Raw genomic sequence first — 24,718 nt, forward strand, 5'->3', positions numbered from 1 at the left:
CACGTGCCAATGACCCCGGAAGCACCTGCCGAGCACGCGGGAACCACCTGCTCGACTCGCCAGAACCACCTGCCGGACACGCAAAAGTCAACTGCCGGTTACGCCACAACCAGTTGGGGAACACTTTGGAATCACCTGCCAGGCTTGCTGGAACCACCTGCCAGTCATGACAAAATCACCTGCCAACTACGCCAGAACCGCTTGGCGGACACTGCGGAAACACCTGTCGGGCCGGCTGGAACCACATCTCAGACGTGCCAGAAACGTGTTCATGAGATGCTGGAACCACACCCCGAACAGACGGATACCACCTGCCAGAACCGCCTGAACCACCTGCTGAGCACGCCGGAACCACCTGCTCGACTCACCGGTACCACCTCCCTGACACGCCAAAATCACCTGCTGGGTATGCCAGAACCACTTGGCGGACACTCCGGAATCATCTGCCGGACATGCCGGAACCAGCTCTCAGACACACCAGAACCAAGTGCCGGAGACGCCGGAAGCACCTGCCGAGCATGCCGGAGCCACCTGCTCGACTCGCCAGAAACACCTGCCGGACACGCCAAAATCACCTGCCGGGTATGCCAGAACCACCTGTCGGACACTACGGAATCACCTGCCGCGCATGCCGGAACCACCTCTCAGACGTGCCGGAAGCACGTGCCAGACACGCTGGAAACACCTACCGGACAGACCGGAACCACCTGCCAAGAACGCCAGAGCCACCTGTTTGACTCGCTGGAACAACCTGCCAGACAGGCCAATATCAACTGCTGGCTATGCCAGAACCACCTGGGGGACAGTCCGGGATCACCTGCCAGCCATGGCGGAACCACCTCTCAGACGTACCAGAACCACCTGCCGGAGAAGCTGGAAACACGTCCTGGACAGACTGGAACCACTTGACGGCCATGCCTGAACCACCTGCCGAGCACGGCGGAACCACCTGCCGGACACGCCAAAATCACCTGCGGGCTACGCCAGAACCACTTGGACGACTCTCCGAAATGACCTGCCGGGCATGTTGGAACCACCTCTCAGACATGCCAGAAGCACGTGGCGGACAGTCCGGAATCACCTGTTGGGCATACGCAACCACCTCTGACACGTACCAGAACCACGTGCCGTGCACGCCGGAACCACCTACCGGACAGACCGGAATCCACTTTTGGGCATGCCGGAACCACCAGTCAGATGTGCCAGAAACACGTGCCGGAGACGCCGGAAGCACCTGCGGAGCACGTCGCAACCACCTGATCAACTCGCCTGAACCACCTGCCGGACACGCCAAAATCACCTGCCCGCTACACCAGCACCACTTCGGGGACAAGCCGGAATCACGTGAGGGGCATGCCGGCACAGCCTCTCAGACTGAACCTCGTGCCGGACACCACAGAACCACCTGCCGGACAGACCGGAACCACCTGCCGGACACGCCGGTACCACCGGCTCGACCCGCCGGAACGACCGCTGGACATGCAAAATTACTTGCCGGCTACGCCGGAAACACTTGGCAAACACTCCGGAAACACCTGCCGGGCATGCCGGAACCACCTCTCAGATATGCCAGAACCACGTGCCAATGACCCCGGAAGCACCTGCCGAGCACGCCGGAACCACCTGCTCGACTCGCCAGAACCACCTGCCGGACACGCCAAAATCACCTGCCGGCTACGCCACAACCAGTTGGGGAACACTTCGGAATCACCTGCCGGGCTCGCTGGAACCACCTTCCGGTCATGCGAATATCACCTGCTGGGTATGCCAGAACCACTTGGCGGACACTCCGGAATCATCTGCCGGACATGCCGGAACCAGCTCTCAGACACACCAGAACCAAGTGCCGGAGACGCCGGAAGCACCTGCCGAGCATGCCGGAGCCACCTGCTCGACTCGCCAGAAACACCTGCCGGACACGCCAAAATCACCTGCCGGGTATGCCAGAACCACCTGGCGGACACTACGGAATCACCTGCCGCGCATGCAGGAACCACCTCTCAGACGTGCCGGAAGCACGTGCCAGACACGCCGGAAACACCTACCGGACAGACCGGAACCACCTGCCAAGAACGCCGGAGCCACCTGTTTGACTCGCTGGAACCACCTGCCGGACAGGCCAATATCAACTGCTGGCTATGCCAGAACCACCTGGGGGACAGTCCGGGATCACCTGCCAGCCATGGCGGAACCACCTCTCAGACGTACCAGAACCACCTGCCGGAGAAGCTGGAAACACGTCCTGGACAGACTGGAACCACGTGACGGCCATGCCTGAACCACCTGCCGAGCACGGCGGAACCACCTGCCGGACACGCCAAAATCACCTGCGGGCTACGCCAGAACCACTTGGACGACTCTCCGAAATGACCTGCCGGGCATGTTGGAACCACCTCTCAGACGTGCCAGAAGCACGTGGCGGACAGTCCGGAATCACCTGTTGGGCATACGCAACCACCTCTGACACGTACCAGAACCACGTGCCGTGCACGCCGGAACCACCTACCGGACAGACCGGAATCAACTTTTGGGCATGCCGGAACCACCAGTCAGATGTGCCAGAAACACGTGCCGGAGACGCCGGAAGCACCTGCCGAGCACGTCGCAACCACCTGCTCAACTCGCCTGAACCACCTGCCGGACACGCCAAAATCACCTGCCCGCTACACCAGCACCACTTCGGGGACAAGCCGGAATCACGTGAGGGGCATGCCGGCACAGCCTCTCAGACTGAACCTCGTGCCGGACACCACAGAACCACCTGCCGGACAGACCGGAACCACCTGCCGGACACACCGGAACCACCGGCTCGACCCGCCGGAACGACCGCTGGACATGCAAAATCACCTGCCGGCTACGCCGGAAACACTTGGCGAACACTCCGGAATCACCTGCCGGGCATGCCGGAACCACCTCTCAGATATGCCAGAACCACGTGCCAATGACCCCGGAAGCACCTGCCGAGCACGCCGGAACCACCTGCTCGACTCGCCAGAACCACCTGCCAGACACGCAAAAATCACCTGCCGGCTACGCCATAACCAGTTGGGGAAAACTTCGGAATCACCTGCCGGGCTTGCTGGAACCACCTGCCGGTCATGCCAAAATCACCTGCCAACTACGCCAGTACCACTTGGCGGACACTGTGGAAACACCTGTCTGGCCGGCCGGAACCACAACTCAGACGTGCCAGAACCATGTGCATGAGATGCTGGAACCACACCCTGAACAGACGGAAAACACCTGCCACACCCGTCTGAAAAACCTGCCGAGCACGTCGGAGCCACCTGCTCGACTCGCCGGAACCACCTACCTGACATGCCCAAATCACCAGCCGGGTATGCCAGAACCACTTGGCGGACACTCCGGAATCATCTGCCGGACATGCCGGAACCAGCTCTCAGACACACCAGAACCACGTGCCGGAGACGCTGGAAGCACCTGCAGAGCATGCCGGAGCCACCTGCTCGACTCGCCAGAAACACCTGTATGACACGCCAAAATCACCTGCCGGGTACGCCAGAACCACCTGGCGGACACTCCGAAATCACCTGTCGCGCATGCCGGAACCACCTCTCAGACGTGCCGGAAGCACGTGCCGGACACGCCGGAATCACCTACCGGACAGACCGGAACCACCTGCCGAGCACGCCGGAGCCACCTGTTCGACTCGCTGGAACCACCTGCCGGACAGGCCAATATCAACTGCTGGCTATGCCAGAACCACCTGGGGGACGGTCCGGAATCACCTGCCAGCCATGGCGGAACCACCTCTCAGACGTAGCAGAACCACCTGCCGGAGAAGCTGGAAACACGTCCTGGACAGTCTGGAACCACCTGCCGGCCAAGCCTGAACCACCTGCCAAGCACAACGGAACAACCTGCCAGACACGCCAAAATCACCTGCGTGTTATGCCAGAACCACTTGGAGGACTCTCTGGGATGACCTGCCGGGCATGCCGGAACCACCTCTCAGACGTGCCAGAACCATGTGGCGGACAGTCCGGAATCACCTGTTGGGCATGCGCAACCACCTCTGAGACGTACCAGAACCACATGCCGTGCAGGCTGGAACCACCTACCGGACAGACCGGAATCACCTTTCGGGCATGCCGGAACCACCTGTCAGATGTGCCAGAAACACGTGCCGGAGACGCCGGAAGCACCTGCCAAGCTCGTCGGAACCACCTGCTCAACTCGCCTGAACCACCTGCCGGACATGCCAAAATCACCTGCCGACTATGCCAGAACCACTTGGCGAACACTCCGGAATCACTTGCCGGGCATGCAGGAACCACCTCTCAGACATGCCAGAACCCCGTGCCAATGACCCCGGAAGCACCAGCCGAGCACGCCGGAACCACCTGCTCGACTCGCCAGAACCACCTGCCGATCACGCAAGAATCACCTGCCGGCTACGCCACAACCAGTTGGTGAACACTTTGGAATCACCTGCCAGGCTTGCTGGAACCACCTGCCAGTCATGCCAAAATCACCTGCCAACTACGCCAGAACCGCTTGGCGGACACTGCGGAAACACCTGTCGGGCCGGCTGGAACCACATCTCAGACGAGAGAGAAACGTGTTCATGAGATGCTGGAACCACACCCCGAACAGACGGATACCACCTGCCAGAACCGCCTGAACCACCTGCTGAGCACGCCGGAACCACCTGCTCGACTCACCGGTACCACCTCCCTGACACGCCAAAATCACCTGCTGGGTATGCCAGAACCACTTGGCGGACACTCCGGAATCATCTGCCGGACATGCCGGAACCAGCTCTCAGACACACCAGAACCAAGTGCCGGAGACGCCGGAAGCACCTGCCGAGCATGCCGGAGCCACCTGCTCGACTCGCCAGAAACACCTGCCGGACACGCCAAAATCACCTGCCGGGTATGCCAGAACCACTTCGGGGACAAGCCGGAATCACGTGAGGGGCATGCCGGCACAGCCTCTCAGACTGAACCTCGTGCCGGACACCACAGAACCACCTGCCGGACAGACCGGAACCACCTGCCGGACACGCCGGTACCACCGGCTCGACCCGCCGGAACGACCGCTGGACATGCAAAATCACTTGCCGGCTACGCCGGAAACACTTGGCGAACACTCCGGAAACACCTGCCGGGCATGCCGGAACCACCTCTCAGATATGCCAGAACCACGTGCCAATGACCCCGGAAGCACCTGCCGAGCACGCCGGAACCACCTGCTCGACTCGCCAGAACCACCTGCCGGACACGCCAAAATCACCTGCCGGCTACGCCACAACCAGTTGGGGAACACTTCGGAATCACCTGCCGGGCTTGCTGGAACCACCTTCCGGTCATGCGAATATCACCTGCTGGGTATGCCAGAACCACTTGGCGGACACTCCGGAATCATCTGCCGGACATGCCGGAACCAGCTCTCAGATACACAAGAACCAAGTGCCGGAGACGCCGGAAGCACCTGCCGAGCATGCCGGAGCCACCTGCTCGACTCGCTGGAACCACCTGCCGGACAGGCCAATATCAACTGCTGGCTATGCCAGAACCACCTGGGGGACGGTCCGGAATCACCTGCCAGCCATGGCGGAACCACCTCTCAGACGTAGCAGAACCACCTGCCGGAGAAGCTGGAAACACGTCCTGGACAGACTGGAACCACGTGACGCCCATGCCTGAACCACCTGCCGAGCACGGCGGAACAACCTGCCAGACACGCCAAAATCACCTGCGTGTTATGCCAGAACCACTTGGAGGACTCTCTGGGATGACCTGCCGGGCATGCCAGAACCACCTCTCAGACGTGCCAGAACCATGTGGCGGACAGTCCGGAATCACCTGTTGGGCATGCGCAACCACCTCTGAGACGTACCAGAACCACATGCCGTGCAGGCTGGAACCACCTACCAGACAGACCGGAATCACCTTTCGGGCATGCCGGAACCACCTGTCAGATGTGCCAGAAACACGTGCCGGAGACGCCGGAAGCAACTGCCAAGCACGTTGGAACCACCTGCTCAACTCGCCTGAACCACCTGCCGGACATGCCAAAATCACCTGCCGACTATGCCAGAACCACTTGGCGAACACTCCGGAATCACTTGCCGGGCATGCAGGAACCACCTCTCAGACATGCCAGAACCCCGTGCCAATGACCCCGGAAGCACCAGCCGAGCACGCCGGAACCACCTGCTCGACTCGCCAGAACCACCTGCCGATCACGCAAAAATCACCTGCCGGCTACGCCACAACCAGATGGTGAACACTTTGCAATCACCTGCCAGGCTTGCTGGAACCACCTGCCAGTCATGCCAAAATCACCTGCCAACTATGCCAGAACCGCTTGGCGGACACTGCGGAAACACCTGTCGGGCCGGCTGGAACCACATCTCAGACGTGCCAGAAATGTGTTCATGAGATGCTGGAACCACACCCCGAACAGACGGATACCACCTGCCAGAACCGCCTGAACCACCTGCTGAGCACGCCGGAAACATCTGCTCGACTCACCGGTACCACCTCCCTGACACGCCAAAATCACCTGCTGGGTATGCCAGAACCACATGGCGGACACTCCGGAATCATCTGCCGGACATGCCGGAACCAGCTCTCAGACACACCAGAACCAAGTGCCGGAGACGCCGGAAGCACCTGCCGAGCATGCCGGAGCCACCTGCTCGACTCGCCAGAAACACCTGCCGGACACGCCAAAATCACCTGCCGGATACGCCAGAACCACCTGGCGGACACTCCGAAACCACCTGTCGCGCATGCCGGAACCACCTCTCAGACGTGCCGGAAGCACGTGCCGGAAACGCCGGAATCTCCTACCGGACAGACCGGAACCACCTGCCGAGCACGCCGGAGCCACCTGTTCGACTCGCTGGAACCACCTGCCGGACAGGCCAATATCAACTGCTGGATATGCCAGAACCACCTGGGGGACAGTCCGGGATCACCTGCCAGCCATGGCGGAACCACCTCTCAGACGTAGCAGAACCACCTGCCGGAGAAGCTGGAAACACGTCCTGGACAGACTGAAACCACGTGACGGCCATGCATGAACCACCTGCCGAGCACGGCAGAACCACCTGCCGGACACGCCAAAATCACCTGCGGGCTACGCCAGAACCACTTGGACGACTCTCCGAAATGACCTGCCGGGCATGTTGGAACCACCTCTCAGACGTGCCAGAAGCACGTGGCGGACAGTCCGGAATCACCTGTTGGGCATACGCAACCACCTCTGACACGTACCAGAACCACATGCCGTGCACGCCGGAACCACCTACCGGACAGACCGGAATCAACTTTTGGGCATGCCGGAACCACCAGTCAGATGTGCCAGAAACACGTGCCGGAGACGCCGGAAGCAACTGCCGAGCACGTCGCAACCACCTGATCAACTCGCCTGAACCACCTGCCGGACACGCCAAAATCACCTGCCCGCTACACCAGCACGACTTAGGAGACAAGCCGGAATCACGTGAGGGGCATGCCGGCACAGCCTCTCAGACTGAACCTCGTGCCGGACACCACAGAACCACCTGCCGGACAGACCGGAACCACCTGCCGGACACGCCGGAACCACCGGCTCGACCCGCCGGAACGACCGCTGGACATGCAAAATCACCTGCCGGCTACGCCGGAAACACTTGGCGAGCACTCCGGAATCACCTGCCGGGCATGCCGGAACCACCTCTCAGATATGCCAGAACCACGTGCCAATGACCCCGGAAGCACCTGCCGAGCACGCCGGAACCACCTGCTCGACTCGCCAGAACCACCTGCCGATCACGCAAAAATCACCTGCCGGCTACGCCACAACCAGTTGGGGAACACTTCGGAATCACCTGCCGGGCTTGCTGGAACCAACTGCCGGTCATGCGAAAATCACCTGCTGGGTATGCCAGAACCACTTGGCGGACACTCCGGAATCATCTGCCGGACATGCCGGAACCAGCTCTCAGACACACCAACACCAAGTGCCGGAGACGCCGGAAGCACCTGCCGAGCATGCCGGAGCCACCTGCTCGAATCGCCAGAAACACCTGCCGGACACGCCAAAATCACCTGCGGGCTACGCCAGAACCACTTGGACGACTCTCCGAAATGACCTGCCGGGCATGTTGGAACCACCTCTCAGACGTGCCAGAAGCACGTGGCGGACAGTCCGGAATCACCTGTTGGGCATACGCAACCACCTCTGACACGTACCAGAACCACGTGCCGTGCACGCCGGAACCACCTACCGGACAGACCGGAATCAACTTTTGGGCATGCCGGAACCACCAGTCAGATGTGCCAGAAACACGTGCCGGAGACGCCGGAAGCACCTGCCGAGCACGTCGCAACCCCCTGCTCAACTCGCCTGAACCACCTGCCGGACACGCCAAAATCACCTGCCCGCTACACCAGCACCACTTCGGGGACAAGCCGGAATCACGTGAGGGGCATGCCGGCACAGCCTCTCAGACTGAACCTCGTGCCGGACACCACAGAACCACCTGCCGGACAGACCGGAACCACCTGCCGGACACGCCGGAACCACCGGCTCGACACGCCGGAACGACCGCTGGACATGCAAAATCACCTGCCGGCTACGCCGGAAACACTTGGCGAACACTCCGGAAACACCTGCCGGGCATGCCGGAACCACCTCTCAGATATGCCAGAACCACGTGCCAATGACCCCGGAAGCACCTGCCGAGCACGCCGGAACCACCTGCTCGACTCGCCAGAACCACCTGCCGGACACGCAAAAATCACCTGCCGGCTACGCCATAACCAGTTGGGGAAAACTTCGGAATCACCTGCCGGGCTTGCTGGAACCACCTGCCGGTCATGCCAAAATCACCTGCCAACTACGCCAGTACCACTTGGCGGACACTGTGGAAACACCTGTCTGGCCGGCCGGAACCACAACTCAGACGTGCCAGAACCATGTGCATGAGATGCTGGAACCACACCCTGAACAGACGGAAAACACCTGCCACACCCGTCTGAAAAACCTGCCGAGCACGCCGGAGCCACCTGCTCGACTCGCCGGAACCACCTACCTGACATGACCAAATCACCAGCCGGGTATGCCAGAACCACTTGGCGGACACTCCGGAATCATCTGCCGGACATGCCGGAACCAGCTCTCAGACACACCAGAACCACGTGCCGGAGACGCTGGAAGCACCTGCAGAGCATGCCGGAGCCACCTGCTCGACTCGCCAGAAACACCTGTATGACACGCCAAAATCACCTGCCGGGTACGCCAGAACCACCTGGCGGGCACTCCGAAATCACCTGTCGCGCATGCCGGAACCACCTCTCAGACGTGCCGGAAGCACGTGCCGGACACGCCGGAATCACCTACCGGACAGACCGGAACCACCTGCCGAGCACGCCGGAGCCACCTGTTCGACTCGCTGGAACCACCTGCCGGACAGGCCAATATCAACTGCTGGCTATGCCAGAACCACCTGGGGGACGGTCCGGAATCACCTGCCAGCCATGGCGGAACCACCTCTCAGACGTAGCAGAACCACCTGCCGGAGAAGCTGGAAACACGTCCTGGACAGTCTGGAACCACCTGCCGGCCAAGCCTGAACCACCTGCCAAGCACAACGGAACAACCTGCCAGACACGCCAAAATCACCTGCGTGTTATGCCAGAACCACTTGGAGGACTCTCTGGGATGACCTGCCGGGCATGCCGGAACCACCTCTCAGACGTGCCAGAACCATGTGGCGGACAGTCCGGAATCACCTGTTGGGCATGCGCAACCACCTCTGAGACGTACCAGAACCACATGCCGTGCAGGCTGGAACCACCTACCGGACAGACCGGAATCACCTTTCGGGCATGCCGGAACCACCTGTCAGATGTGCCAGAAACACGTGCCGGAGACGCCGGAAGCACCTGCCAAGCTCGTCGGAACCACCTGCTCAACTCGCCTGAACCACCTGCCGGACATGCCAAAATCACCTGCCGACTATGCCAGAACCACTTGGCGAACACTCCGGAATCACTTGCCGGGCATGCAGGAACCACCTCTCAGACATGCCAGAACCCCGTGCCAATGACCCCGGAAGCACCAGCCGAGCACGCCGGAACCACCTGCTCGACTCGCCAGAACCACCTGCCGATCACACAAAAATCACCTGCCGGCTACGCCACAACCAGTTGGTGAACACTTTGGAATCACCTGCCAGGCTTGCTGGAACCACCTGCCAGTCATGCCAAAATCACCTGCCAACTACGCCAGAACCGCTTGGCGGACACTGCGGAAACACCTGTCGGGCCGGCTGGAACCACATCTCAGACGAGAGAGAAACGTGTTCATGAGATGCTGGAACCACACCCCGAACAGACGGATACCACCTGCCAGAACCGCCTGAACCACCTGCTGAGCACGCCGGAACCACCTGCTCGACTCACCGGTACCACCTCCCTGACACGTCAAAATCCCCTGCTGGGTATGCCAGAACCACTTGGCGGACACTCCGGAATCATCTGCCGGACATGCCGGAACCAGCTCTCAGACACACCAGAACCAAGTGCCGGAGACGCCGGAAGCACCTGCCGAGCACGCCGGAACCACCTGCTCGACTCGCCAGAACCACCTGCCGGACACGCAAAAATCACCTGCCGTCTACGCCACAACCAGTTGGGGAAAACTTCGGAATCACCTGCCGGGCTTGCTGGAACCACCTGCCGGTCATGCCAAAATCACCTGCCAACTACGCCAGTACCACTTGGCGGACACTGTGGAAACACCTGTCGGGCCGGCCGGAACCACATCTCAGACGTGCCAGAACCATGTGCATGAGATGCTGGAACCACACCCTGAACAGACGGAAAACACCTGCCAGACCCGTCTGAACAACCTGCCGAGCACGCCGGAGCCACCTGCTCGACTCACCGGAACCACTTACCTGACATGCCCAAATCACCAGCCGGGTATGCCAGAACCACTTGGCGCACACTCCGGAATCATCTGCCGGACATGCCGGAAGCAGCTCTCAGACACACCAGAACCACGTGCCGGAGACGCCGGAAGCACCTGCCGAGCATGCCGGAGCCACCTGCTCGACTCGCCAGAAACACCTGTCGGACACGCCAAAATCACCTGCCGGGTACGCCAGAACCACCTGGCGGACACTACGAAATGACCTGTCGCGCATGCCGGAACCACCTCTCAGACGTGCCGGAAGCACGTGCCGGACACGCCGGAATCACCTACCAGACAGACCGGAACCACCTGCTGAGCACGCCGGAGCCACCTGTTCGACTCGCTGGAACCACCTGCCGGACAGGCCAATATCAACTGCTGGCTATGCCAGAACCACCTGGGGGACGGTCCGGAATCACCTGCCAGCCATGGCGGAACCACCTCTCAGACGTAGCAGAACCACCTGCCGGAGAAGCTGGAAACACGTCCTGGACAGTCTGGAACCACCTGCCGGCCAAGCCTGAACCACCTGCCAAGCACAACGGAACAACCTGCCAGACACGCCAAAATCACCTGCGTGTTATGCCAGAACCACTTGGAGGACTCTCTGGGATGACCTGCCGGGCATGCCGGAACCACCTCTCAGACGTGCCAGAACCATGTGGCGGACAGTCCGGAATCACCTGTTGGGCATGCGCAACCACCTCTGAGACGTACCAGAACCACATGCCGTGCAGGCTGGAACCACCTACCGGACAGACCGGAATCACCTTTCGGGCATGCCGGAACCACCTGTCAGATGTGCCAGAAACACGTGCCGGAGACGCCGGAAGCACCTGCCAAGCACGTCGGAACCACCTGCTCAACTCGCCTGAACCACCTGCCGGACATGCCAAAATCACCTGCCGACTATGCCAGAACCACTTGGCGAACACTCCGGAATCACTTGCCGGGCATGCAGGAACCACCTCTCAGACATGCCAGAACCCCGTGCCAATGACCCCGGAAGCACCAGCCGAGCACGCCGGAACCACCTGCTCGACTCGCCAGAACCACCTGCCGATCACGCAAAAATCACCTGCCGGCTACGCCACAACCAGTTGGTGAATACTTTGGAATCACCTGCCAGGCTTGCTGGAACCACCTGCCAGTCATGCCAAAATCACCTGCCAACTACGCCAGAACCGCTTGGCGGACACTGCGGAAACACCTGTCGGGCCGGCTGGAACCACATCTCAGACGTGCCAGAAACGTGTTCATGAGATGCTGGAACCACACCCCGAACAGACGGATACCACCTGCCAGAACCGCCTGAACCACCTGCTGAGCACGCCGGAACCACCTGCTCGACTCACCGGTACCACCTCCCTGACACGCCAAAATCACCTGCTGGGTATGCCAGAACCACTTGGCGGACACTCCGGAATCATCTGCCGGACATGCCGGAACCAGCTCTCAGACACACCAGAACCAAGTGCCGGAGACGCCGGAAGCACCTGCCGAGCATGCCGGAGCCACCTGCTCGACTCGCCAGAAACACCTGCCGGACACGCCAAAATCACATGCCGGGTATGCCAGAACCACTTCGGGGACAAGCCGGAATCACGTGAGGGGCATGCCGGCACAGCCTCTCAACTGAACCTCGTGCCGGACACCACAGAACCACCTGCCGGACAGACCGGAACCACCTGCCGGACACGCCGGTACCACCGGCTCGACCCGCCGGAACGACCGCTGGACATGCAAAGTCACTTGCCGGCTACGCCGGAAACACTTGGCGAACACTCCGGAAACACCTGCCGGGCATGCCGGAACCACCTCTCAGATATCCCAGAACCACGTGCCAATGACCCCGGAAGCACCTGCCGAGCACGCCGGAACCACCTGCTCGACTCGCCAGAACCACCTGCCGGACACACCAAAATCACCTGCCGGCTACGCCAAAACCAGTTGTGGAACACTTCGGAATCACCTGCCGGGCTTGCTGGAACCACCTTCCGGTCATGCGAATATCACCTGCTGGGTATGCCAGAACCATTTGGCGGACACTCCGGAATCATCTGCCGGACATTCCGGAACCAGCTCTCAGACACACCAGAACCAAGTGCCGGAGACGCCGGAAGCACCTGCCGAGCATGCCGGAGCCACCTGCTCGACTCGCCAGAAACACCTGCCGGACACGCCAAAATCACCTGCCGGGTATGCCAGAACCACCTGGCGGACACTACGGAATCACCAGCCGCGCATGCCGGAACCACCTCTCAGACGTGCCGGAAGCACGTGCCAGACACGCCGGAAACACCTACCGGACAGACCGGAACCACCTGCCAAGAACGCCGGAGCCACCTGTTTGACTCGCTGGAACCACCTGCCGGACAGGCCAATATCAACTGCTGGCTATGCCAGAACCACCTGGGGGACAGTCCGGGATCACCTGCCAGCCATGGCGGAACCACCTCTCAGACGTACCAGAACCACCTGCCGGAGAGCTGGAAACACGTCCTGGACAGACTGGAACCACGTGACGGCCATGCCTGAACCACCTGCCGAGCACGGCGGAACCACCTGCCGGACACGCCAAAATCACCTGCGGGCTACGCCAGAACCACTTGGACGACTCTCCGAAATGACCTGCCGGGCATGTTGGAACCACCTCTCAGACGTGCCAGAAGCACGTGGCGGACAGTCCGGAACCACCTGTTGGGCATACGCAACCACCTCTGACACGTACCAGAACCACGTGCCGTGCACGCCGGAACCACCTACCGGACAGACCGGAATCCACTTTTGGGCATGCCGGAACCACCAGTCAGATGTGCCAGAAACACGTGCCGGAGACGCCGGAAGCACCTTCCGAGCACGTCGCAACCACCTGCTCAACTCGCCTGAACCACCTGCCGGACACGCCAAAATCACCTGCCCGCTACACCAGCACCACTTAGGGGACAAGCCGGAATCACGTGAGGGGCATGCCGGCACAGCTTCTCAGACTGAACCTCGTGCCGGACACCACAGAACCACCTGCCGGACAGACCGGAACCACCTGCCGGACATGCCGGAACCACCGGCTCGACCCGCCGGAACGACCGCTGGACATGCAAAATCACCTGCCCGCTACGCCGGAAACACTTGGCGAACACTCCGGAATCCCCTGCCGGGCATGCTGGAACCACCTCTCAGATATGCCAGAACCACGTGCCAATGACCCCGGAAGCACCTGCCGAGCACGCCGGAACCACCTGCTCGACTCGCCAGAACCACCTGCCGGACACGCAAAAATCACCTGCCGGCTACGCCACAACCAGTTGGGGAAAACTTCGGAATCACCTGCCGGGCTTGCTGGAACCACCTGCCGGTCATGCCAAAATCACCTGCCAACTACGCCAGTACCACTTGGCGGACACTGTGGAAACACCTGTCGGGCCGGCCGGAACCACATCTCAGACGTGCCAGAACCATGTGCATGAGATGCTGGAACCACACCCTGAACAGACGGAAAACACCTGCCAGACCCGTCTGAACAACCTGCCGAGCACGCCGGAGCCACCTGCTCGACTCGCCGGAACCACCTACCTGACATGCCCAAATCACCAGCCGGGTATGCCAGAACCACTTGGCGGACACTCCGGAATCATCTGCCGGACATGCCGGAACCACCTCTCAGACACAACAGAACCACGTGCCGGAGACGCCGGAAGCACCTGCCGAGCATGCCGGAGCCACCTGCTCGACTCGTCAGAAACACCTGTCGGACACGCCAAAATCACCTGCCGGGTACGCCAGAACCACCTGGCGGACACTCCGAAATCACCTTTCGCGCATGCCGGAACCACCTCTCAGACGTGCCTGAAGCACGTGCCGGACACGCCGAAATCACCTACCAGACAGACCGGAACCACCTGCCGAGCACGCCGGAGCCACCTGTTCGACTCGCTGGAACCACCTGCCGGACAGGCCAATATCAACTGCTGGCTATGCCAGAACCACCTGGGGGACGGTCCGGAATCACCTGCCAGCCATGGCGGAACCACCTCTCAGACGTACCAGAACCACCTGCTGGAGAAGCTGGAAACACGTCCTGGACAGTCTGGAACCACCTGCCGGCCAAGCCTGAACCACCTGCCAAGCACAACGGAACAACCTGCCAGACACGCCAAAATCACCTGCGTGTTATGCCAGAACCACTTGGAGGACTCTCTGGGATGACCTGCCGGGCATGCCGGAACCACCTCTCAGACGTGCCAGAACCATGTGGCGGACAGTCCGGAATCACCTGTTGGGCATGCGCAACCACCTCTGAGACGTACCAGAACCACATGCCGTGCAGGCTGGAACCACCTACCGGACAGACCGGAATCACCTTTCGGGCATGCCGGAACCACCTGTCAGATGTGCCAGAAACACGTGCCGGAGACGCCGGAAGCACCTGCCAAGCACGTCGGAACCAACTGCTCAACTCGCCTGAACCACCTGCCGGACATGCCAAAATAACCTGCCGACTATGCCAGAACCACTTGGCGAACACTCCGGAATCACTTGCCGGGCATGCAGGAACCACCTCTCAGACATGCCAGAACCCCGTGCCAATGACCCCGGAAGCACCAGCCGAGCACGCGGGAACCACCTGCTCGACTCGCCAGAACCACCTGCCGATCACGCAAAAATCACCTGCCGGCTACGCCACAACCAGTTGGTGAACACTTTGGAATCACCTGCCAGGCTTGCTGGAACCACCTGCCAGTCATGCCAAAATCACCTGCCAAGTACGCCAGAACCGCTTGGCGGACACTGCGGAAACACCTGTCGGGCCGGCTGGAACCACATCTCAGACGTGGAAGAAACGTGTTCATGAGATGCTGGAACCACACCCCGAACAGACGGATACCACCTGCCAGAACCGCATGAACCACCTGCTGAGCACGCCAGAACCAAATGCTCGACTCACCGGTACCACCTCCCTGACACGCCAAAATCACCTGCTGGGTATGCCAGAACCACTTGGCGCACACTCCGGAATCACTTGCCGGGCATGCAGGAACCACCTCTCAGACATGCCAGAACCCCGTGCCAATGACCCCGGAAGCACCAGCCGAGCACGCCGGAACCACCTGCTCGACTCGCCAGAACCACCTGCCGATCACACAAAAATCACCTGCCGGCTACGCCACAACCAGTTGGTGAACACTTTGGAATCACCTGCCAGGCTTGCTGGAACCACCTGCCAGTCATGCCAAAATCACCTGCCAACTACGCCAGAACCGCTTGGCGGACACTGCGGAAACACCTGTCGGGCCGGCTGGAACCACATCTCAGACGAGAGAGAAACGTGTTCATGAGATGCTGGAACCACACCCCGAACAGACGGATACCACCTGCCAGAACCGCCTGAACCACCTGCTGAGCACGCCGGAACCACCTGCTCGACTCACCGGTACCACCTCCCTGACACGCCAAAATCACCTGCTGGGTATGCCAGAACCACTTGGCGGACACTCCGGAATCATCTGCCGGACATGCCGGAACCAGCTCTCAGACACACCAGAACCAAGTGCCGGAGACGCCGGAAGCACCTGCCGAGCATGCCGGAGCCACCTGCTCGACTCGCCAGAAACACCTGCCGGACACGCCAAAATCACCTGCCGGGTATGCCAGAACCACTTCGGGGACAAGCCGGAATCACGTGAGGGGCATGCCGGCACAGCCTCTCAGCTGAACCTCGTGCCGGACACCACAGAACCACCTGCCGGACAGACCGGAACCACCTGCCGGACACGCCGGTACCACCGGCTCGACCCGCCGGAACGACCGCTGGACATGCAAAATCACTTGCCGGCTACGCCGGAAACACTTGGCGAACACTCCGGAAACACCTGCCGGGCATGCCGGAACCACCTCTCAGATATGCCAGAACCACGTGCCAATGACCCCGGAAGCACCTGCCGAGCACGCCGGAACCACCTGCTCGACTCGCCAGAACCACCTGCCGGACACGCCAAAATCACCTGCCGGCTACGCCAAAACCAGTTGGGGAACACTTCGGAATCACCTGCCGGGCTTGCTGGAACCACCTTCCGGTCATGCGAATATCACCTGCTGGGTATGCCAGAACCACTTGGCGGACACTCCGGAATCATCTGCCGGACATGCCGGAACCAGCTCTCAGACACACCAGAACCAAGTGCCGGAGACGCCGGAAGCACCTGCCGAGCATGCCGGAGCCACCTGCTCGACTCGCCAGAAACACCTGCCGGACACGCCAAAATCACCTGCCGGGTATGCCAGAACCACCTGGCGGACACTACGGAATCACCTGCCGCGCATGCCGGAACCACCTCTCAGACGTGCCGGAAGCACGTGCCAGACACGCCGGAAACACCTACCGGACAGACCGGAACCACCTGCCAAGAACGCCGGAGCCACCTGTTTGACTCGCTGGAACCACCTGCCGGACAGGCCAATATCAACTGCTGGCTATGCCAGAACCACCTGGGGGACAGTCCGGGATCACCTGCCAGCCATGGCGGAACCACCTCTCAGACGTACCAGAACCACCTGCCGGAGAAGCTGGAAACACGTCCTGGACAGACTGGAACCACGTGACGGCCATGCCTGAACCACCTGCCGAGCACGGCGGAACCACCTGCCGGACACGCCAAAATCACCTGCGGGCTACGCCAGAACCACTTGGACGACTCTCCGAAATGACCTGCCGGGCATGTTGGAACCACCTCTCAGACGTGCCAGAAGCACGTGGCGGACAGTCCGGAATCACCTGTTGGGCATACGCAACCACCTCTGACACGTACCAGAACCACGTGCCGTGCACGCCGGAACCACCTACCGGACAGACCGGAATCCACTTTTGGGCATGCCGGAACCACCAGTCAGATGTGCCAGAAACACGTGTCGGAGACGCCGGAAGCACCTTCCGAGCACGACGCAACCACCTGATCAACTCGCCTGAACCACCTGCCGGACACGCCAAAATCACCTGCCCGCTACACCAGCACCACTTAGGGGACAAGCCGGAATCACGTGAGGGGCATGCCGGCACAGCTTCTCAGACTGAACCTCGTGCCGGACACCACAGAACCACCTGCCGGACAGACCGGAACCACCTGCCGGACACGCCGGAACCACCGGCTCGACCCGCTGGAACGACCGCTGGACATGCAAAATCACCTGCCCGCTACGCCGGAAACACTTGGCGAACACTCCGGAATCCCCTGCCGGGCATGCTGGAACCACCTCTCAGATATGCCAGAACCACGTGCCAATGACCCCGGAAGCACCTGCCGAGCACGCCGGAACCACCTGCTCGACTCGCCAGAACCACCTGCCGGACACGCAAAAATCACCTGCCGGCTACGCCACAACCAGTTGGGGAAAACTTCGGAATCACCTGCCGGGCTTGCTGGAACCACCTGCCGGTCATGCCAAAATCACCTGCCAACTACGCCAGTACCACTTGGCGGACACTGTGGAAACACCTGTCGGGCCGGCCGGAACCACATCTCAGACGTGCCAGAACCATGTGCATGAGATGCTGGAACCACACCCTGAACAGACGGAAAACACCTGCCAGACCCGTCTGAACAACTTGCCGAGCACGCCGGAGCCACCTGCTCGACTCGCCGGAACCACCTACCTGACATGCCCAAATCACCAGCCGGGTATGCCAGAACCACTTGGCGGACACTCCGGAATCATCTGCCGGACATGCCGGAACCACCTCTCAGACACAACAGAACCACGTGCCGGAGACGCCGGAAGCACCTGCCGAGCATGCCGGAGCCACCTGCTCGACTCGTCAGAAACACCTGTCGGACACGCCAAAATCACCTGCCGGGTACGCCAGAACCACCTGGTGGACACTCCGAAATCACCTTTCGCGCATGCCGGAACGACCTCTCAGACGTGCCTGAAGCACGTGCCGGACACGCCGAAATCACCTACCAGACAGACCGGAACCACCTGCCGAGCACGCCGGAGCCACCTGTTCGACTCGCTGGAACCACCTGCCGGACAGGCCAATATCAACTGCTGGCTATGCCAGAACCACCTGGGGGACGGTCCGGAATCACCTGCCAGCCATGGCGGAACCACCTCTCAGACGTAGCAGAACCACCTGCCGGAGAAGCTGGAAACACGTCCTGGACAGTCTGGAACCACCTGCCGGCCAAGCCTGAACCACCTGCCAAGCACAACGGAACAACCTGCCAGACACGCCAAAATCACCTGCGTGTTATGCCAGAACCACTTGGAGGACTCTCTGGGATGACCTGCCGGGCATGCCGGAACCACCTCTCAGACGTGCCAGAACCATGTGGCGGACAGTCCGGAATCACCTGTTGGGCATGCGCAACCACCTCTGAGACGTACCAGAACCACATGCCGTGCAGGCTGGAACCACCTACCGGACAGACCGGAATCACCTTTCGGGCATGCCGGAACCACCTGTCAGATGTGCCAGAAACACGTGCCGGAGACGCCGGAAGCACCTGCCAAGCACGTCGGAACCAACTGCTCAACTCGCCTGAACCACCTGCCGGACATGCCAAAATCACCTGCCGACTATGCCAGAACCACTTGGCGAACACTCCGGAATCACTTGCCGGGCATGCAGGAACCACCTCTCAGACATGCCAGAACCCCGTGCCAATGACCCCGGAAGCACCAGCCGAGCACGCGGGAACCACCTGCTCGACTCGCCAGAACCACCTGCCGATCACGCAAAAATCACCTGCCGGCTACGCCACAACCAGTTGGTGAACACTTTGGAATCACCTGCCAGGCTTGCTGGAACCACCTGCCAGTCATGCCAAAATCACCTGCCAACTACGCCAGAACCGCTTGGCGGACACTGCGGAAACACCTGTCGGGCCGGCTGGAACCACATCTCAGACGTGCCAGAAACGTGTTCATGAGATGCTGGAACCACACCCCGAACAGACGGATACCACCTGCCAGAACCGCCTGAACCACCTGCTGAGCACGCCAGAACCAAATGCTCGACTCACCGGTACCACCTCCCTGACACGCCAAAATCACCTGCTGGGTATGCCAGAACCACTTGGCGGACACTCCGGAATCATCTGCCAGACATGCCGGAACCAGCTCTCAGACACACCAGAACCAAGTGCCGGAGACGCCGGAGGCACCTGCCAAGCATGCCGGAGCCACCTGCTCGACTCGCCAGAAACACCTGCCGGACACGCCAAAATCACCTGCCGGGTATGCCAGAACCAGTTCGGGGACAAGCCGGAATCACGTGAGGGGCATGCCGGCACAGCCTCTCAGACTGAACCTCGTGCCGGACACCACAGAACCACCTGCCGGACAGACCGGAACCACCTGCCGGACACGCCGGAACCACCGGCTCGACCCTCCTGAACGACCGCTGGACATGCAAAATCACCTGCCGGCTACGCCGGAAACACTTGGCGAGCACTCCAGAATCACCTGCCGGGCATGCCGGAACCAGCTCTCAGACACACCAGAACCAAGTGCCAGAGACGCCGGAAGCACCTGCCGAGCATGCCGGAACCACCTGCTCGACTCGCCAGAACCACCTGCCGATCACGCAAAAATCACCTGCCGGCTACGCCACAACCAGTTGGTGAACACTTTGGAATCACCTGCCAGGCTTGCTGGAACCACCTGCCAGTCATGCCAAAATCACCTGCCAACTACGCCAGAACCGCTTGGCGGACACTGCGGAAACACCTGTCGGGCCGGCTGGAACCACATCTCAGACGAGAGAGAAACGTGTTCATGAGATGCTGGAACCACACCCCGAACAGACGGATACCACCTGCCAGAACCGCCTGAACCACCTGCTGAGCACGCCGGAACCACCTGCTCGACTCACCGGTACCACCTCCCTGACACGCCAAAATCACCTGCTGGGTATGCCAGAACGACTTGGCGGACACTCCGGAATCATCTGCCGGACATGCCGGAACCAGCTCTCAGACACACCAGAACCAAGTGCCGGAGACGCCGGAAGCACCTGCCGAGCATGCCGGAGCCACCTGCTCGACTCGCCAGAAACACCTGCCGGACACGCCAAAATCACCTGCCGGGTATGCCAGAACCACTTCGGGGACAAGCCGGAATCACGTGAGGGGCATGCCGGCACAGCCTCTCAGACTGAACCTCGTGCCGGACACCACAGAACCACCTGCCGGACAGACCGGAACCACCTGCCGGACACGCCGGTATCACCGGCTCGACCCGCCGGAACGACCGCTGGACATGCAAAATCACTTGCCGGCTACGCCGGAAACACTTGGCGAACACTCCGGAAACACCTGCCGGGCATGCCGGAACCACCTCTCAGATATGCCAGAACCACGTGCCAATGACCCCGGAAGCACCTGCCGAACACGCCGGAACCACCTGCTCGACTCGCCAGAACCACCTGCCGGACACGCCAAAATCACCTGCCGGCTACGCCACAACCAGTTGGGGAACACTTCGGAATCACCTGCCGGGCTTGCTGGAACCACCTTCCGGTCATGCGAATATCACCTGCTGGGTATGCCAGAACCACTTGGCGGACACTCCGGAATCATCTGCCGGACATGCCGGAACCAGCTCTCAGACACACCAGAACCAAGTGCCGGAGACGCCGGAAGCACCTGCCGAGCATGCCGGAGCCACCTGCTCGACTCGCCAGAAACACCTGCCGGACACGCCAAAATCACCTGCCGGGTATGCCAGAACCACCTGGCGGACACTACGGAATCACCTGCCGCGCACGCCGGAACCACCTCTCAGACGTGCCGGAAGCACGTGCCAGACACGCCGGAAACACCTACCGGACAGACCGGAACCACCTGCCAAGAACGCCGGAGCCACCTGTTTGACTCGCTGGAACCACCTGCCGGACAGGCCAATATCAACTGCTGGCTATGCCAGAACCACCTGGGGGACAGTCCGGGATCACCTGCCAGCCATGGCGGAACCACCTCTCAGACGTACCAGAACCACCTGCCGGAGAAGCTGGAAACACGTCCTGGACAGACTGGAACCACGTGACGGCCATGCCTGAACCACCTGCCGAGCACGGCGGAACCACCTGCCGGACACGCCAAAATCACCTGCGGGCTACGCCAGAACCACTTGGACGACTCTCCGAAATGACCTGCCGGGCATGTTGGAACCACCTCTCAGACGTGCCAGAAGCACGTGGCGGACAGTCCGGAATCACCTGTTGGGCATACGCAACCACCTCTGACACGTACCAGAACCACGTGCCGTGCACGCCGGAACCACCTACCGGACAGACCGGAATCAACTTTTGGGCATGCCGGAACCACCAGTCAGATGTGCCAGAAACACGTGCCGGAGACGCCGGAAGCACCTGCCGAGCACGTCGCAACCACCTGCTCAACTCGCCTGAACCACCTGCCGGACACGCCAAAATCACCTGCCCGCTACACCAGCACCACTTCGGGGACAAGCCGGAATCACGTGAGGGGCATGCCGGCACAGCCTCTCAGACTGAACCTCGTGCCGGACACCACAGAACCACCTGCCGGACAGACCGGAACCACCTGCCGGACACGCCGGAACCACCGGCTCGACCCGCCGGAACGACCGCGGGACATGCAAAATCACCTGCCGGCTACGCCGGAAACACTTCGCGAACACTCCGGAATCACCTGCCGGGCATGCCGGAACCACCTCTCAGATATGCCAGAACCACGTGCCAGTGACCCCGGAAGCACCTGCCGAGCACGCCGGAACCACCTGCTCGACTCGCCAGAACCACCTGCCGGACACGCTGAGATCACCTGCCGGCTACGCCACAACCAGTTGGGGAAAACTTCGGAATCACCTGCCGGGCTTTCTGGAACCACCTGCTGGTCATGCCAAAATCACCTGCCAACTACGCCAGTACCACTTGGCGGACACTGTTGAAACACCTGTCGCGCCGGCCGGAACCACATCTCAGACGTGCCAGAACCATGTGCATGAGATGCTGGAACCACACCCTGAACAGACGGAAAACACCTGCCACACACGTCTGAACAACCTGCCGAGCACGCCGGAGCCACCTGCTCGACTCGCCGGAACCACCTACCTGACATGCCCAAATCACCAGCCGGGTATGCCAGAACCACTTGGCGGACACTCCGGAATCATCTGCCGGACATGCCGGAACCAGCTCTCAGACACACCAGAACCACGTGCCGGAGATGCCCGAAGCACCTGCCGAGCATGCTGGAGCCACCTGCTCGACTCGCCAGAAACACCTGTATGACACGCCAAAATCACCTGCCGGGTACGCCAGAACCACCTGGCGGACACTCCGAAATCACCTGTCGCGCATGCCGGAACCACCTCTCAGACGTGCCGGAAGCACGTGCCGGACACGCCGGAATCACCTACCGGACAGACCGGAACCACCTGCCGAGCACGCCGGAGCCACCTGTTCGACTCGCTGGAACCACCTGCCGGACAGGCCAATATCAACTGCTGGCTATGCCAGAACCACCTGGGGGACGGTCCGGAATCACCTGCCAGCCATGGCGGAACCACCTCTCAGACGTACCAGAACCACCTGCCGGAGAAGCTGGAAACACGTCCTGGACAGTCTGGAACCACCTGCCGGCCAAGCCTGAACCACCTGCCAAGCACAACGGAACAACCTGCCAGACACGCCAAAATCACCTGCGTGTTATGCCAGAACCACTTGGAGGACTCTCTGGGATGACCTGCCGGGCATGCCGGAACCACCTCTCAGACGTGCCAGAACCATGTGGCGGACAGTCCGGAATCACCTGTTGGGCATGCGCAACCACCTCTGAGACGTACCAGAACCACATGCCGTGCAGGCTGGAACCACCTACCGGACAGACCGGAATCACCTTTCGGGCATGCCGGAACCACCTGTCAGATGTGCCAGAAACACGTGCCGGAGACGCCGGAAGCACCTGCCAAGCTCGTCGGAACCACCTGCTCAACTCGCCTGAACCACCTGCCGGACATGCCAAAATCACCTGCCGACTATGCCAGAACCACTTGGCGAACACTCCGGAATCACTTGCCGGGCATGCAGGAACCACCTCTCAGACATGCCAGAACCCCGTGCCAATGACCCCGGAAGCACCAGCCGAGCACGCCGGAACCACCTGCTCGACTCGCCAGAACCACCTGCCGATCACGCAAGAATCACCTGCCGGCTACGCCACAACCAGTTGGTGAACACTTTGGAATCACCTGCCAGGCTTGCTGGAACCACCTGCCAGTCATGCCAAAATCACCTGCCAACTACGCCAGAACCGCTTGGCGGACACTGCGGAAACACCTGTCGGGCCGGCTGGAACCACATCTCAGACGTGCCAGAAACGTGTTCATGAGATGCTGGAACCACACCCCGAACAGACGGATACCACCTGCCAGAACCGCCTGAACCACCTGCTGAGCACGCCGGAACCACCTGCTCGACTCACCGGTACCACCTCCCTGACACGCCAAAATCACCTGCTGGGTATGCCAGAACCACTTGGCGGACACTCCGGAATCGTCTGCCGGACATGCCGGAACCAGCTCTCAGACACACCAGAACCAAGTGCCGGAGACGCCGGAAGCACCTGCCGAGCATGCCGGAGCCACCTGCTCGACTCGCCAGAAACACCTGCCGGACACGCCAAAATCACCTGCCGGGTATGCCAGAACCACCTGGCGGACACTACGGAATCACCTGCCGCGCATGCAGGAACCACCTCTCAGACGTGCCGGAAGCACGTGCCAGACACGCCGGAAACAC

This window comes from Equus caballus, chromosome 24 (assembly GCF_041296265.1).
Source record: "Equus caballus isolate H_3958 breed thoroughbred chromosome 24, TB-T2T, whole genome shotgun sequence".
In the NCBI taxonomy this organism is placed as follows: Eukaryota; Metazoa; Chordata; class Mammalia; order Perissodactyla; family Equidae; genus Equus; species Equus caballus.